Genomic DNA, 14,613 nt, shown 5'->3' with positions numbered 1-14,613 from the left:
AAAGAGAAAAAATAATAAAATTAAAAAATAAAAGTTGTTAATAAAAACAGAATAAAATAAAAAAGCCTCTTGGTTTCAAAGTGGCCATACAGGTTTTTCTGGTCCTGCTGGCTGCAGCAGGCTGAGGGGCAATTGGTATGGCTTTTCCTCATTCCTGATCTGCACTCAGTCAGGTGCGGGCACTCTCACTGGAGCTATCCTAGCACCTCTCTCCTGCGACTTGGGTGTGGGATACAAGTCTTTTCCTGGTGTTACCATTGTGGGCTGGGGTGCAGGCATGTACACACTAGGCCAGGCTGCCTCACCCTTCCCAGTGCTATGGGGGTGTGCATGGTCTTCTGCACAGTCTTCCATGCAACCTTGGGATTGCTGCCCAGCTGGGTGGTGGGGAGGCTGGAGTGATTGCTGCAGGAGAATTCCCCAAACAGTGTCCGTCTTTTCACTTTTCCTTTTTGAGAAATTCCTCCTACTGAAGCCTGTTGCTCCTTGCAGCAGCCTGCCCTCTCCCACAGCCCAATTCTCCAGCCAGACCAGTGACTATCAGGGTCAGGGCCTGTGACTGTGCTACTCTCAACTCTGCCAGTGTCCACAGACTCCATGGGTGCTTGCAGCCAACTTTGTGTTTGCCACTTAGTCCTTATTCCCCTGTCTTCGACTTCAAGCAACCAGGTTTCTCCTGGTGCTGCTCGGACCTTGTTTGGCCAGGGAGGGAGCAGTTGCCCCAGCTCTCTCCCAAGGACTCTATGGCAGACCTGGCACTCTTTGGGCCTGGGGCTGCAATGCCCTGGTACCCACGCTGGTCCCTGGGACCTTATTGTCCTGAAGCACTCTCCTTGCTGTCTGGTTTTTCATTTCTGCTACAATATTTGGTCTCTTATTTTCATATATGCTGAGGCACTGTTGGTTATTTGCTCTTTTACTCCTTAAATTGGCTAGGATTTTTTCCTGTGTGTAGGATATAGGGAAATCTGCTCCCTCCTCCACTGGTGCCATCTTCCTCTGCCTCATCTCCATGTGTTCACCTAGAAGCTCTGTCCACTCATTTAGTGATGGGCATTTAGGTTGTTTCCAGTACTTGGCTATTGTCAATTGTAAGGCTATAAACATTGGTGTGCATAGGTTCTTTAGAATTGGCGTTTCAGTATTCTTAGGATATAACTACTTCTTTTTGACTTTACCTTTTTAGCCATCCCTCAACCCCCTCTCTAGCTCTCCTTCAATTTTAAGAAGTGATAACTGCTGCATAGAGTAGTCTTATTTGTAGGGCCTTACTTTTCCCCACTTTGATTATTTTGTGCGAGTCCCTTCTGGACTAAAATTTTTCTGTTAAGAAATCAACTTATAGTCTTATAGGAGCTTCTTTGTAGGTAACTAACTCTTTTTCTTTGTTTAAGATTCTCTCTTTATGTTTAAACTTTGCCATTTAATTATGATGTGCTTTGGTGTGGGCTTTTAGACTTCATCTTGTTTGGAACTCTCTGTGCTTCCTGAACTTATATGTTTATTTTCTTCACCAAGTTAGGGATGTTTTCAGTTATTATTTCTTCAAATAGCTTCTCAAGTCCTTGATCTCTCTCTTCTCTTTTTGGTACCTCTATAAGGCAGATGCTGTTATGCTTGATGTTGTTTTAGAGATCCCTTAAAGTATCCTCATTTTTAAAATTCTTTTTGCTTCTCAGATTGGATGTTTTCTGCTACCTTTTCCTCAAAATCACTGATTTGATCTCTGCTTCATCTAAGCTGCTATTGATTCTTTCTAGTGTATTCTTCATTTCAGATATCATATACTTCTTTTCTCACTTTTTTATGGTTTCTATGCCCCCTTTTAATGCTTACTACCTCTTTGTGTTCTCCCTGAGTTCCTCTATTCCTTTTCTAAGTTTCTTGAGCATCATTATAACCATGTTTTGAACTTTCTGGCAGATTACTTATCTCCATTTCATTTATTCTTTTTCTGAAGATATATCCTTTAATTTTGGGCATGTTTCATTGTCTCCTCATTTAAGCTCCTCATTGTTTTATTCTCTATATTAGGTAGTTCTGTTATATTTCCTAGTCTTTGCAGGGTGACCTTATGTCATATGTGTCACAGTGGCACTATCTCCCTGATCACCTGCACTAGGAGCTCTGGAGTGTTTCTTCTGTGGTTTATGTGTGCACTCCCATTGTAGTTTATCCTTGATATTTGTTTGCATGTTTATAGATAACATTGATCCTAATGCTGGCTGGCTATGAGGACTGGCCATCACAGTGTACAAGCTGCTCTTCAGGAGCTGACTCCACAAATGAAAATTTGCTTTGGCAGAGATTGGTCCCTACCAGGACTTCCATTTGAATGCATCACTTGTGGAGCTAATTGGGGGAGGGGGAATTCTGTTGTCACGTGAATCTAACCCCTGGGTATGTTGGTTCTGGAATGGACTGTGATGCAGTTCAGTGTTAGACACTGTGAGCAGCCTGGGACTACCTGTTAGGAGTTACAAAGCAATCCATGGTCAGTAGCTGCCTCTGCTGGGCCTGAGTGCACATGGGAACTGCTAATCTGTGAATCTAGGACAATTTTCAGAGTACTGGGCCTGATTCAGGTCAGCAAGAGGCCCAAGGAACCCCAAGACCTGCCACTACCTGCCAGCTGACATTTAGTTTCAGCCACTGGAAGAGCCTTAGGTGGTACATGAGTAGCATAAGGTAGGTTTCCAGAGAGTCACTGTGTTGGGGTGAGTGGTTTTCAACAGGTTAATACAGTTTTAAACCTGGTGTCACTGTTGGATCTGAGATAACTCAGCAAATGCCTCAGGATATACTGAGGCCAGCTTCTATAAGCCTGAGCCTTTAACGTAGGACCAGGTTTCAAGGATAAATTTGGTGGAGATAGTTGATTTCACCAGGCTAAAGCAGATTGAGATTTGTCCATGGTTGGAGGAGGGCTTAAGTTAGGAAAGGTGGCACCTGTCAGCTTTAGTGCAGAAAGACAGCCCTTACCCTGAAGCCACACAGTTCACTTTCTCCCTGTGTTTCTATGCCCCACACCCAATTCTTGACCAAAATTCCTCAAGAGCTTTTTCAAGAAAGATGGCGACATGGGCTCAGGATGGCTGCCACTGACAGAGCCCCTGGCCCTGAATGAGTTGGCCAGGCTGGTGCCCCAAGGAGTCATCAGGGCAGAGTTAGTGTAGCTCACCAGGCTAATGCTATGTTGGGGGGTGTGCTTACCCCAGGAAAAGCAGCTCCTATAAGTGATACAGTACGAGGACTCAACACAAAAACATTGGAGGCTGTCCCTCCAGCCCTCAACCTGAAGCCACAAAATTCAGTCTCTCCCCCTATTACTCTGGAACTGCCCCTTCTCCTCACCAGCAGCCTTTCCTCACCAGAGCCCAGGAAAAGTGCCTATTAATGAAAGTTTGTGTGCTGTGCCTTGAAAATAGTGTCTGGGTTTCCAGCATCCTTTTGTTTCACCAGTGTGGAAGGAATTCTTCTGACTTTCACAGTTAGATGTTATGTGGTCTCCTTTTCCTAACAGAATATGTGGTGCTCTGGGCTGGGAAGTACAGCCTGGGGATAAGACCCCTTGCTTCTCTGTGGGAACCCCTGCAGCTGAGATATCCCTCTGGATTCCCAACAACTGCATGTGGGTATGAGACTGTTAGGCATCTCCTCCCTTCCTTCCACTCTCAACATGGCTTCTGTATATCATTGGTTATATGATTTATGTTTAGCTACTCTTCAACTGGTTAACCAGGTGGAATATTTTATAATTTAGTTGTAATTTTTTGAGTAGGTGAGTAAAGCTTCTATCTACTTTACCATCTTGGACCTTATGTTCATGTTGAATCTTTCTTGTTTCTTGAGGTAAACATATATTACTATGAACTTCCCTCTTAGAACTGATTCCCCCTTAGAACTGCTGCATTCCATAGATTTTGAGAAGGTGATCTTCACTTTTTAAATGTATTTTTATTTATTTTTTTGATTTCTTCATTGACCCACCCATTCATTGGTTGCTTAGTAGCATCTTTGTTAGTCTCCATGTGCTGTGCTTTTTTTGTTTTAGTTTCCTTTTGTATGAATGACTTCTAGATTCATATCATTGTGGTTGGAAAACATGGTTGATATAATTTCAATTTTCTTATATTTCTTGAGGCTTGTTTTGTGGCCTAATATGTGATTTGTCCTGAAGAATGTTCCATGTGCACTTGAAAATAATGTGTGTTCTACACTTTTTGGATAAATATATCCTGTATAGATAATACAAATTATATTCTGTCTATGCCTATTCAATATATGTCATCTAATGTGTCATTTAAGGGCAATGTTTTCTTACTGGTTTTCTGCTTGGATGATCTATCCATTGATGTTAGTGGGTTATTAAAATTACCTTCTAGTCTAGTAATGCTGTCAATTTTTCCCTATATAGCTGTTAATGTTCTCCTATGTTGGGTATGGAAATATTTACAAATGTTATATCTTCCTCTTGATTTGACCACCTCATTATTGTGTAATACCAAACTGTCTCTTTTTACAGTATTTGGTTTAAAGTCTATTTTTTTTTCTGGCTGGAACTGTACAACTCACAGAAGCATGGCTCACAGCTCACAATAGTGTACCCCATAGGCTCAGTGTCCACCTACTCCCTGGAGCTTTGCCTTGCAGTCTGTGAGACATGTGGCTATCAAAAACCATGATTAAGTCATTTACACACCTCATTGAGCCTTTGAATTCTGAACAACAAGGAAAGAAATTTTTCAGATTGACTATATTGAACAATTTAATATGTGGATGCTTACCATTTCTTATCAGAGTTTTCCTGGAGACAGCTATTCAGAACTATGATCAATTTTTGGTGAAGAAAAATGACAGTGAAAATATCCTACATTAGAATATCATGTAGCATATGAACATAGAAGTGTCATTTAAGCCTTCCCACCTTATCCTGCAGGACTTTACAGCGGTACCAGCTGTGGCTGTCTTTGTTGCAATGTGTGATGCTATGAAAAAGTTAGGAGAAGACCCAGAGAAAAAAAATGCTGTCTGATCTGCTGATTCTGTAAATGATAATTTCATCCAGGTGAATTTTAACAAGAAGACAGACAGTTACAGAAGAATCAAGACCTAGAATTTGAAAGAAATAGAGAACAATATGAATTTTTAAAGTTGAGTTCTTAGGCTTTCTGCAACATGTGGGTTATTACCCCTGGCTCAAAAATCACCTACTAGGTGAATATGGCAAGAATGGTATTTGACCAGGATAGATATCACCCAGACAGCATTGTAGGGGTGGATTGACATACTACCATGATTGATGGTTGAGCATTCTCGGTTGGGGTATGAGTGATGGTTGAAGCTGAAGCTGTCATGATGGGCCAGTTAATGAGCATGGTGCTTTCCTAGGCAATTGGCTACAGGTTGATGGGAAATCAGTACACTCTGGTAACATCCACTGACATCATGTTAACCATTACCCAACACCTCTTCCAGGTTGGATTAGTGGGCAAATTTGTTGATTTTTCAGGTCAGGTATAGCTTGGATGTCCATTGCTGACCAAGCTACAGTTGCCAACATATGTCCAGAGTGTGGAACAACTGCTGCCATTTTTACTGGTGGACAAAATTAATATTAGGTACCTGGTGCAGGCAGGTCATGATGAAACAAGTAAAGTACATTAAAAATTATCTTCAGGCTGTAGGAATGTTTCAGGGTTTCAGTGACTCCTCTCAAGACCTAGACTTTTCCCAGACTGTGAGATTAGATTTGAAAACAGTGGGCCTTACTTAGTGGGCCCAAAGGGATTCAGCACAAAGTCACTGTGTCCAACATGGAAAAGAACTTTAAGAGCTTCCTTGGAGCCAAATAAGAGTTTAAAGGACTACAGATTGCTCCAGACCATCATACACCTTAAGACATTTATCTATAATAATAGCAATTCACCCTTGCTCATGATTCTGTGGTAATTGCTGCTATTACTAGCTGCACAAACACCAGTAATCTGTCTGTGATGTTAGGAGCAAGATTGTTAGGGGGGAAAAAGTGAGGTGTGGATGCTAACCTGTATGTGAGGCCTTACATTAAAACTAGCCTGTCTCCTGGGAGTGGTGTGGTCACCTACTTCCTGCAAAAAAAATGGAGTCATGCCTATCTGTCTCAGCTTGGGTCTGATGTGGTGCATTATGATTGCATGACCTGCATTGGCAACAGTGGACCCTTGCCTGAACCTGTGGTAAAAGCCATCACACAGGAAGACCTTGTAGCTGTTGAAGTACCACCTGGGAAAGGGACTTTTGAAGGTTGAGTCCACACAAATACCCAGGCAAATTATTTATCCTCTTCACCTTTAGTAATAATATACGCAATTGCTGGTATCATCAAAGATTGACTTTGAGAGCCATTGGCAAATGCAAAGGGACAACAGGTAATATTGAAAGGTATCTGGCCAACTAGAGAGGAGATCCAGACAGTGCAGTCAGTATGTCATTTCTGGGATGTTTACAAAAGTCTATCAGAAAATAGAGACCAAATGAACTCTGAAATGCCGTAGCAGCCCCATCAGATAAACAATATTACTATAATCTCTAATCTATATACATTAAGTCACCACTATTCTTTGAAACCTGACATTGGATCTTTAGCTTCCTAAATCTATAGTGGATGCCTATGTGCTATTAAATTTGAGAGATTCAGTAACAACTGACCACATATTTCCAGTTGTAAATATTGCAAGAAAGAGCCTTCTTTCCCACTACTTACCTATCAGTGGCCTGATTCAATACCCAGGTAACGATTCCATCATGGCATGGGGAACATTCACTGACATTTGCTTGTTAAACAAATTTTTGAACAAGCAAGCACAGCAGGCTATACATCTGTCTTTTGGAGAAATTCCTGATATGTCCAATGCTGTTGAGAAGTACCAGCAGGCCTTCCTCTGATTATTCTGGCTGGCAAAGAATATGTATGGCTTGGTCATCTCACGGGACTGAGCAGACAAGGGCCCTTTCTTCCTGTGATTCAAAACTGTCCTGGCTGGGAGTTTCCAGTGCATTCATGGAAGTAACTTGGTCCAAATGGGATTTGATTATCTCCCTGGGGTGACTGCACACACTCCACATTGAAGCGTCCACAATGGGCACATCCTCAACTACATGATCTGCAAGATGGCCAAGTCAGCCCTCTTTTCTTAGGAGACCTTCTCTTGGAGCTGCACCTAGGGAGCATGTGCAGCATCACCAGCCCACTGAGCCCCTGGTGTAGAAGTATCTTCTGCCTCCATACAGGCTACTGCCTTGCAGAGAAGGATCTTTAGCTTCCTTGTTGACAATGGCATTCTCGTACCATTCCCCTGGGCACAAAATCAGCACTTTCTACACTCTCTCTTTGTCTTAATCTTTTTTTTTTAATACACAGGTGTATTTTTAAATAAATTACATAGAAAATTTTTCTTTTTTGCTTAATATTTTATAAAAATTTGTAGTTACAGTTCACATGAAATATTATATTAATTTTAGGTGTACAACTTAGTGGTTATATATTTATATAACTTATGAAAGGATCCCGCTGATAAGTCTAGCACCCATTTGTTAGCTGCTGTTAAGACCAACATCAGCCTGTACAAATATATTCTTTCTTAAATTTGTTTGTTTTATTTCTATTTATTTATTTATTTATTTATTTATTTATTTATTTATTTATTTAATGGGAGGTGGGGATGGGTGGGGTGGGGTGTGATGGGGTAAAAATGGAGACAACTGTACTTGAACGATAATAAAAAATAAAATAAATAATCTTTTTTTTATCATTTTCTAGAATTTGGGAGCTACAATGGTGGGAATGTCAGTAGTGCCAGAAAGAACTGAGCTAGTCTTTAAACTTACTGATTACACAATGTTGATTTTTCACTCTTAGTCTGTTAATGTTCAGCCAAACACAAATAAGTCTTGGAGGGGGTCTGCAGTCCTCTTTTTTGTTCCTCTATTACTGGCTCAGTGAAACCTTTCCCTAGAGGGTTTGTCTTTGCATATTATCCCAATGTTAGCTGACATGGGTATATAAGAACTTTTGCACATTTCAAATCAGAGGAGTGATTGCAATTCTCCCCCTCCCCCTTCCCTTCTGAATGAATGATCCAGACACCCTGTTGACAGGTCAAATGTTGAAACTTTGATTATGTACCTTTTGATGAACATTGATGAAATGTGAAGTTTCCTTTACCATCTTCAAAAATTTTCCCTTGAAAAATTGTTTAGTTTTCAAGAGGACAATTTTGTTTGGAGGTAGTTTTGGAGAGAGGTACAGAACATTTCTAATTTGAAGAAAATTAAACCAATTTTCAAAGGGAAAACTAAAATCTGTTTTGTCTGATACAAGTATTGCAAAGTCAAGGTTGTTGTTTTTTGTTTGTTTTCTTTTTTGCTTTTATTTGCATGAAATATCTTTTTTATTCTTTCACTTTTGGTCATTCTGTGTCCTTCAAAATGAAGTGAGTCTCTTATAGGCAGTGTATTGATGGGTTGTCTTCTTTTTTTCTTTATGCTTTCAGCCACCCAATGTCTTTTGATTAGAGCACTGAGTGCATTTGCATTTAAATAAATTATTAACAGATATATTCTTATTGCCATTTTGTTAATTGTTTTTGTTTATTTTTCTAGTTCTTCCATAATTTAGTTACTTAATATCTCAAGTTCCATGATTAATGGATTAATATCTCAAGTTCCATGCTTTTTTGCACTGGGCAATTAGGATAATTATTTCAGAATGGGTTAATTTCAGACTCAGAGTATCTGTGAGACAATTTGGAAGAACAAAGTAAGGTAACCTGTCAATGTCAGGTGTCACTGAATCTGAAATTCATAACATTTTGATTGAATATACAGTTTCCCTGCTTATAGGGTGTGAAAACTAGAGGATAAAAATCCTTAATTTGTTTCCCTGGTGGCTCCCAAAGGAAAAGGTGTTTGTACATTTAAAACAATGGCTCTCTAGGACTTTTATAGTGTCACAACTTATATTTAAGTTTTTTATCCACCTTGAATTTATTTTTGTGTATGGTGTAAGTTGGTGCTTGAGATTCATTTTTTCCTATGTAGTCGTCCAGATCTCCTAACACCATTTCTTGAACAGGTTATCTTTGCTCCATTTTATGCTGCTGCCCCCTTTGTTGAATATTAATTGACCATAGAGACTTGAATTTATTTCTGGGCTCTCTATCGTGTTCCATTGATCTATGTGTCTGTTCTTATGCCAGTACCAGGCTGTTTTGATTACAGTGCCCTTGTAACACAGTTTGGTATCAGGTATTGTGATCCCTCCTACTTTCCTCTTCTTTCTCAAAATTGCTGCAGCTATTTCTGGTCATTTATGGTTCTACATAAATTTTTGAAGTATTTGTCCTATGTCTGTGAAATATGTCATTGGTACTTTAATAGGTATTGCATTGAATCCATGGATTGCTTTGGGTAGTTGGACATTTTGTGATGTTAATTCTTCTGATCCATGAACACAGCATGTGTTTGCACTTGTGTCTTCCTTAATTTCTTTCTTCATTGTTGTGTGGTTTTCTGAGTATAGGTCTTTTACATCCTTGGTTAGATTTATTCCTAGTACTTTATTTTTCTTGTTGCTATATCAAATGGGATTTTTTTTTCTGATTTCTGTTTCTGAAAAACATAGGCAGGAAAATATCAGACATTCCACAGAGCAACATTTTCACTGATATATCCCCTAGAACAAGGGACTTAAAGGAAAGAATAAACAAATGGGACCTCATCAAATTAAGAAGCTTCTGCATGGCTAAAGGAAATAACATTAAAATGAAAAGAGAACCAACTATATGGGAAAATATATATGTCAATGATACCTCAGACAAGGTTTTGATCTCCAAAATATATAAAGAATCCACAAGACTCCACTCCAGGAAGACAAACAACACAATTAAAAAATGGGCAAAAGACTTAAACAGACACTTCTCCAAGGAGGACATACAGAAGGCCCAGAGACATATGAACAGATGCTCAGCATCACAAGCCATCAGACAGATGCAAATTAAAACCACAATGACGTACCATTTCACACTGGTGAGAATGGCTGCCATAAACAAAGCAACAAAAAATAAGTGCTGGGGGTGTTGTGGAGAAAAGGGAACCACAGTGTACTGTTAGTGGTAATAGAGACCAGGGTAGCCACTGTAAAAAACAGTATGGAATTTTCTCAGAAAACTAAAAATGGAACTGACTTTTGACCTGGCATTTCCACTGCTCAGATTATATCCTAAGAACCCTGAAACACCATTTGAAGAGAACGTATGCACACCAATGTTCATAGCAGCACAATTTACAATAGCAAAGTGCTGAAAGCAACCTAAATGCCCATCAGTAAATGAATGGATCAAAAAATTGTGGTACACTTACACAATGGAATACTATGCAGCAGAAAGAAAGAAGGAGCTCCTATCCTTTTTGACATCGTTGATGGAACTGGAGAGCATTATGCTAAGTAAAATAAGCAAGGTGGTGAGGGACAATTACCATATAATCTCACCTTAAAGTGGAACCTAATAAATAAAACAAACAAGCAAGCAAAATATAACCAGAAATATGAAAAGTAAGAACAATCTTACAGAAACCAGAGGGGAGGTTGGATGGAATAATGGGGGAAAGAGGGAAGGATTTTCAGGAGCAACTATATAAGACACATAGACAAAAGCAAGGGGGGGGGAGATGGAAGCAGGGGAGGTAGGTGGGGATGGCTGGGGTTGGAGGCAGTGGTGGGGGGTAAATACAGACAACTATAATTGAACAACAATAAAATAATTTTTAAAAATAAAAGAACAATGGTTCTCATTTTTATAGTTTTGATGGAGGTATTTACAGGTGTTACAGGTGTTGCACAAAGCAGCCATATGAATGGAATCAGTGGTAGCCTCACAAGAACAGGAATGACTCCTGACCTGAATTTTGGGAACCATTGAGGAGTACTCAGGTAGATGAAATGTGGAAGGCACACAGACTGAGAAGGGAGCTCAGCAAAATACTCAGAGAAATGAGAGATTGTGGCATTGGGAAAGAAAGAGGACACTGAGATTTTTTTCTCTTCATTGGTGTATTTTTGGGGAAAAGTTATAGAGACAGTGAAGGAAATACACAATTTTTGCTGTTGCAGAATGGAAGAAGGACCCTGAAAGTCAGAAGACAGGGTGGAGGGAGGGAGTACGGCCCTTTGAAACATCTAAACAGAGCTTTGTAATCACCACTTCACTTGTACAAAAGAAAATCCAGTGATAGCATCCATAAACTTTCAAATATTACAAATGAGTCATCTAATGTTCATCAAATCTCAGTACCTTGCCAGATCTCCTCACAAAGTTCTGTTCCTTATGACAAAACTGTCCTGACTGCTCTTGCATTCACTCTGCTGCCTTAGTTGTTTCACAGCTGGCATAAATCAATAGTAACCACCTGGGGCACAGGGATTATTGGAGGTTTGGCTCACAATGAAAGCAGAACAAATCCCAAACCACAGGGATACCCACAGCCTGGACCCACAGGCTTCTCTGAGGCCCAGGGAAGCAGGGGGCCATTTCAGCTCTATGCAAAGGGCCATGGGTTAGAAATAATAAATTGTTATTCACTCTTTAATCCTTACCACCTGAATCCCTTAAAACCTCAGGCAGCAAAGAAAGATTGAGTTTGTTGTGGGAGGAATTCCTAAAACACTATGTGCCCTGATTTGAACAGTGAGGTCCCCTGTCCTCTCACAGCCAATGCCCCTGCATAAACACAAGTATAGGGTATGTGAACCTAATGGTTTGGCTATTGATACAGTGGGTCACAGCCAGATATCACCTGCATGTGATTGACCATTCAGAGAGCATGTTTTTCTTCACTTCCTCTTAGAACTTACCCTGTTTAAGCTTGTGATTAGAATGTTTAGAAAAAGAAGTACTCAAGGCCTTATAATTGTAGTGAATGTTGTTTTACAAAATTAAATGAGTAGAGCTTGCAAATTCCAAAAGATGTAAAAACATTCTGTAAAATCCTCTTTGGAAATATCTTTGAGGAATATATATATTTTCCTCCCAGATGATGGAGGTAAGTCAAGGACCTGGGAAAAAGAGCACATAGATGGAGATGACTAAAGTCCCTCATCCTCTGTCTGATGACTTCTGTCACTAACCCGAGTCACCAAAACTTAGCTCTTTACCCTTCTGACTCAAAGGATTGGAGGCCTAATGCTTGTGCTCCTTATATGTCCCTTGAAATTTGCCCCATGCCAAGGTCTTGATGTTGAAGAGAGGTGTCCCTCTACAGTGTCTGAGGCTGCATAATCATACCTTAAAGCATGTAGACCTATACCAATTAGGAATCTGATTGTGCAGAGTCTAAGAGAAGAAACTGTTGGCCCTAGTCTGAGAAATTTAAGGTGTTTGTGAGTTCCCTCATCTCCATTCAGTAATTTGCTCTTTGAATTTGCCATCTAACATTGAGTTTCTGTCCTTCCCCTCTCCAATGGTCAGCCACCTTTGTAGGGCCAGACCTCCCTCTTGGAGAATCTTAATCTAGTTTGAGAGTAAGAATCTCTCTATCAGTGACTCAAATATTTTGTTTATGGAATAATAATTGGAGCCTGAGATCTTCAAAACGCTGGCTTCTTAAATTCGGAAACCTCTTGCTTCCATGGTGTGCCAAGTTTTCTGATGAAGAAATGTGATTGTTGGCTGAAGGGAGTGGAAAACACAAGGAAGGGGTACAAATAACTATGAGAAACTATATTTCAAAATACCCTCCCACAGCCCTTACATGATGAAGAGTAAACTTGTAGATGCTTGGATGCCCAAAGTCCTCAACAGTAGTTGCTATTGTCTTGAAAAGTCTTGTAATAAGACATGAATAAGAAGAGAGACATAAATATTGAAACAAAAATAAATGACTGATTTTTCTGGCGATGTGATTACCTAGAAAATATAAAGCAATCAATTTTAAGAACTATTATTATTATACATCAAAATGTAGAAGAGTGACATAATAAAAATAGACAAAAGTAAACAGATTTTTTATTCTAACCACTGTCAATAAAAATTCTATTCACAGTAATAAAAAATAAGGTGGATGCACACTGGTGGTATCAGGACTTCATTTCACTTTTCTCTCTTAACTATCATATGAGACATTCAATATTATCTCCATTGCTATCTTCCTAATAATAACTTTGAGTATAAAAAAAGGCCATTTTGCTGCTGAGTTACTGTGCTATCTCCTCTTAGAATCAATAGAGCAATGGAATCTATGCATACAGTCTAAAAAACAACCCCACAACCTTATGTACAATGGAATGTAATAAAATTAAGAGAAAAAGGACTACCTACTTAGAAAATGTTTATATAAAATCTGACAGATTAAGGAAAAACATAAAGGGTTTAAAGAGCTTATTTTTCAATGTGTAGGCACCCTCAAAAACACAATAGTTTGATGTGAAAAGAATATTAACAAAGTACACATACAATTACTAAAGAAATGATTAAGAAGTGCCCATCATTCTTAGTATTCAAAGAATAGCTATGTAAAAGACCTATAGAAATTATTTTGCAGCTATATAAAAATGAAAATAAAAGGTCATGATAATAGAACTTGAAGTTGAGCAGTGTTATGGTCCTACTAGCATGATTATTTATTGCTGGTGGAGTTTGAAGTACAAAGAACTCTTGGAACAGTGTTGTAGAAATATTTAGTAAGAACTCTAAATTCATATTTATTGACCCAATAATGTCAGATCTTATGAATTTATTTTAAGGAAATAATTGCTAGAAAAACAAACCCTTCACATTTGCACAGATAAGTCACATTGTTTGTTTTTTCCCTGCAGAGAAAGTGGTGTGGTAGTTCAGTCAGTGCATACACTGAAGAATCAGATGCCCTTGGACTCATGAGTGAACTTTCCGACTCAACTACCGGATAACCTTGGGCAAGTAATGTAACTTTCCTGTGCCTCAAATTCTTCATGCGGATAATAGTGTTGCAGCCTAAATTGTGGGTTGTGAGGATCAAACGAATTAACAAGTGTGAAGCACTTATAAAATGCCTGGCATGTTGCAAACACTCTGTTGTATAAACTATAATTATACCCCAAATTTTAAAACAGGAATCAGCTTAACTACCCTACATTAGGAGGATTGTTTTAAAATTATATTGTCCTGACGTTTCATTTTATAAACCCATGAAAATGGTATTTTGAGAACTCTGAAAAAATAGGTTTATGATGAAATATTCAGTAAATGAAGACTAAAAGTAATGAATTCACAGTAATCCCAACCATGCAAAATATGTCTGAAGGAGGGAAGAGGGAAATTGTTCTATTAAAGTGCCTGAATTATGAGTGGTTTTCAGATTATTTTTTAATATTATATTGCATTATAATATTATATTTATTTAAAAAAAAGCAATACACTCTGACTTGTGTGGCTCAGTGGATTGAGTGCTGACCTGTGAATCAGAGTGTCACTGATTTGATTCCCAGTCTAGGGTACATGCCTGGATTGCGCACCAGGTCCCCAGTAGGGGGCACATGAAAAGCAACTACACTATGTTTCTCTCCCTCTTTTTCTCCTTCTCTTCTCTTCTTCAACA

The 14,613-nt window shown here is 39.1% G+C and overlaps 1 pseudogene; it reads left to right on the top strand.

Moving 5' to 3' along the window:
* Nucleotides 1–4,681: 4,681 nt before the first annotated feature.
* On the top strand, nucleotides 4,682–7,110 carry LOC123821145 (annotated as a pseudogene).
* The last annotated feature ends 7,503 nt before the right edge of the window (nucleotides 7,111–14,613 follow it).

The sequence above is a fragment of the Phyllostomus hastatus genome, unplaced genomic scaffold (genome assembly GCF_019186645.2).
Source record: "Phyllostomus hastatus isolate PE091 unplaced genomic scaffold, TTU_PhHast_1.1 phas_contig_38, whole genome shotgun sequence".
NCBI classification, from domain to species: domain Eukaryota; kingdom Metazoa; phylum Chordata; class Mammalia; order Chiroptera; family Phyllostomidae; genus Phyllostomus; species Phyllostomus hastatus.
The sequence above is the reverse complement of the archived record's forward strand: the minus strand, read 5'-3'. Positions and strand labels throughout refer to the sequence as shown.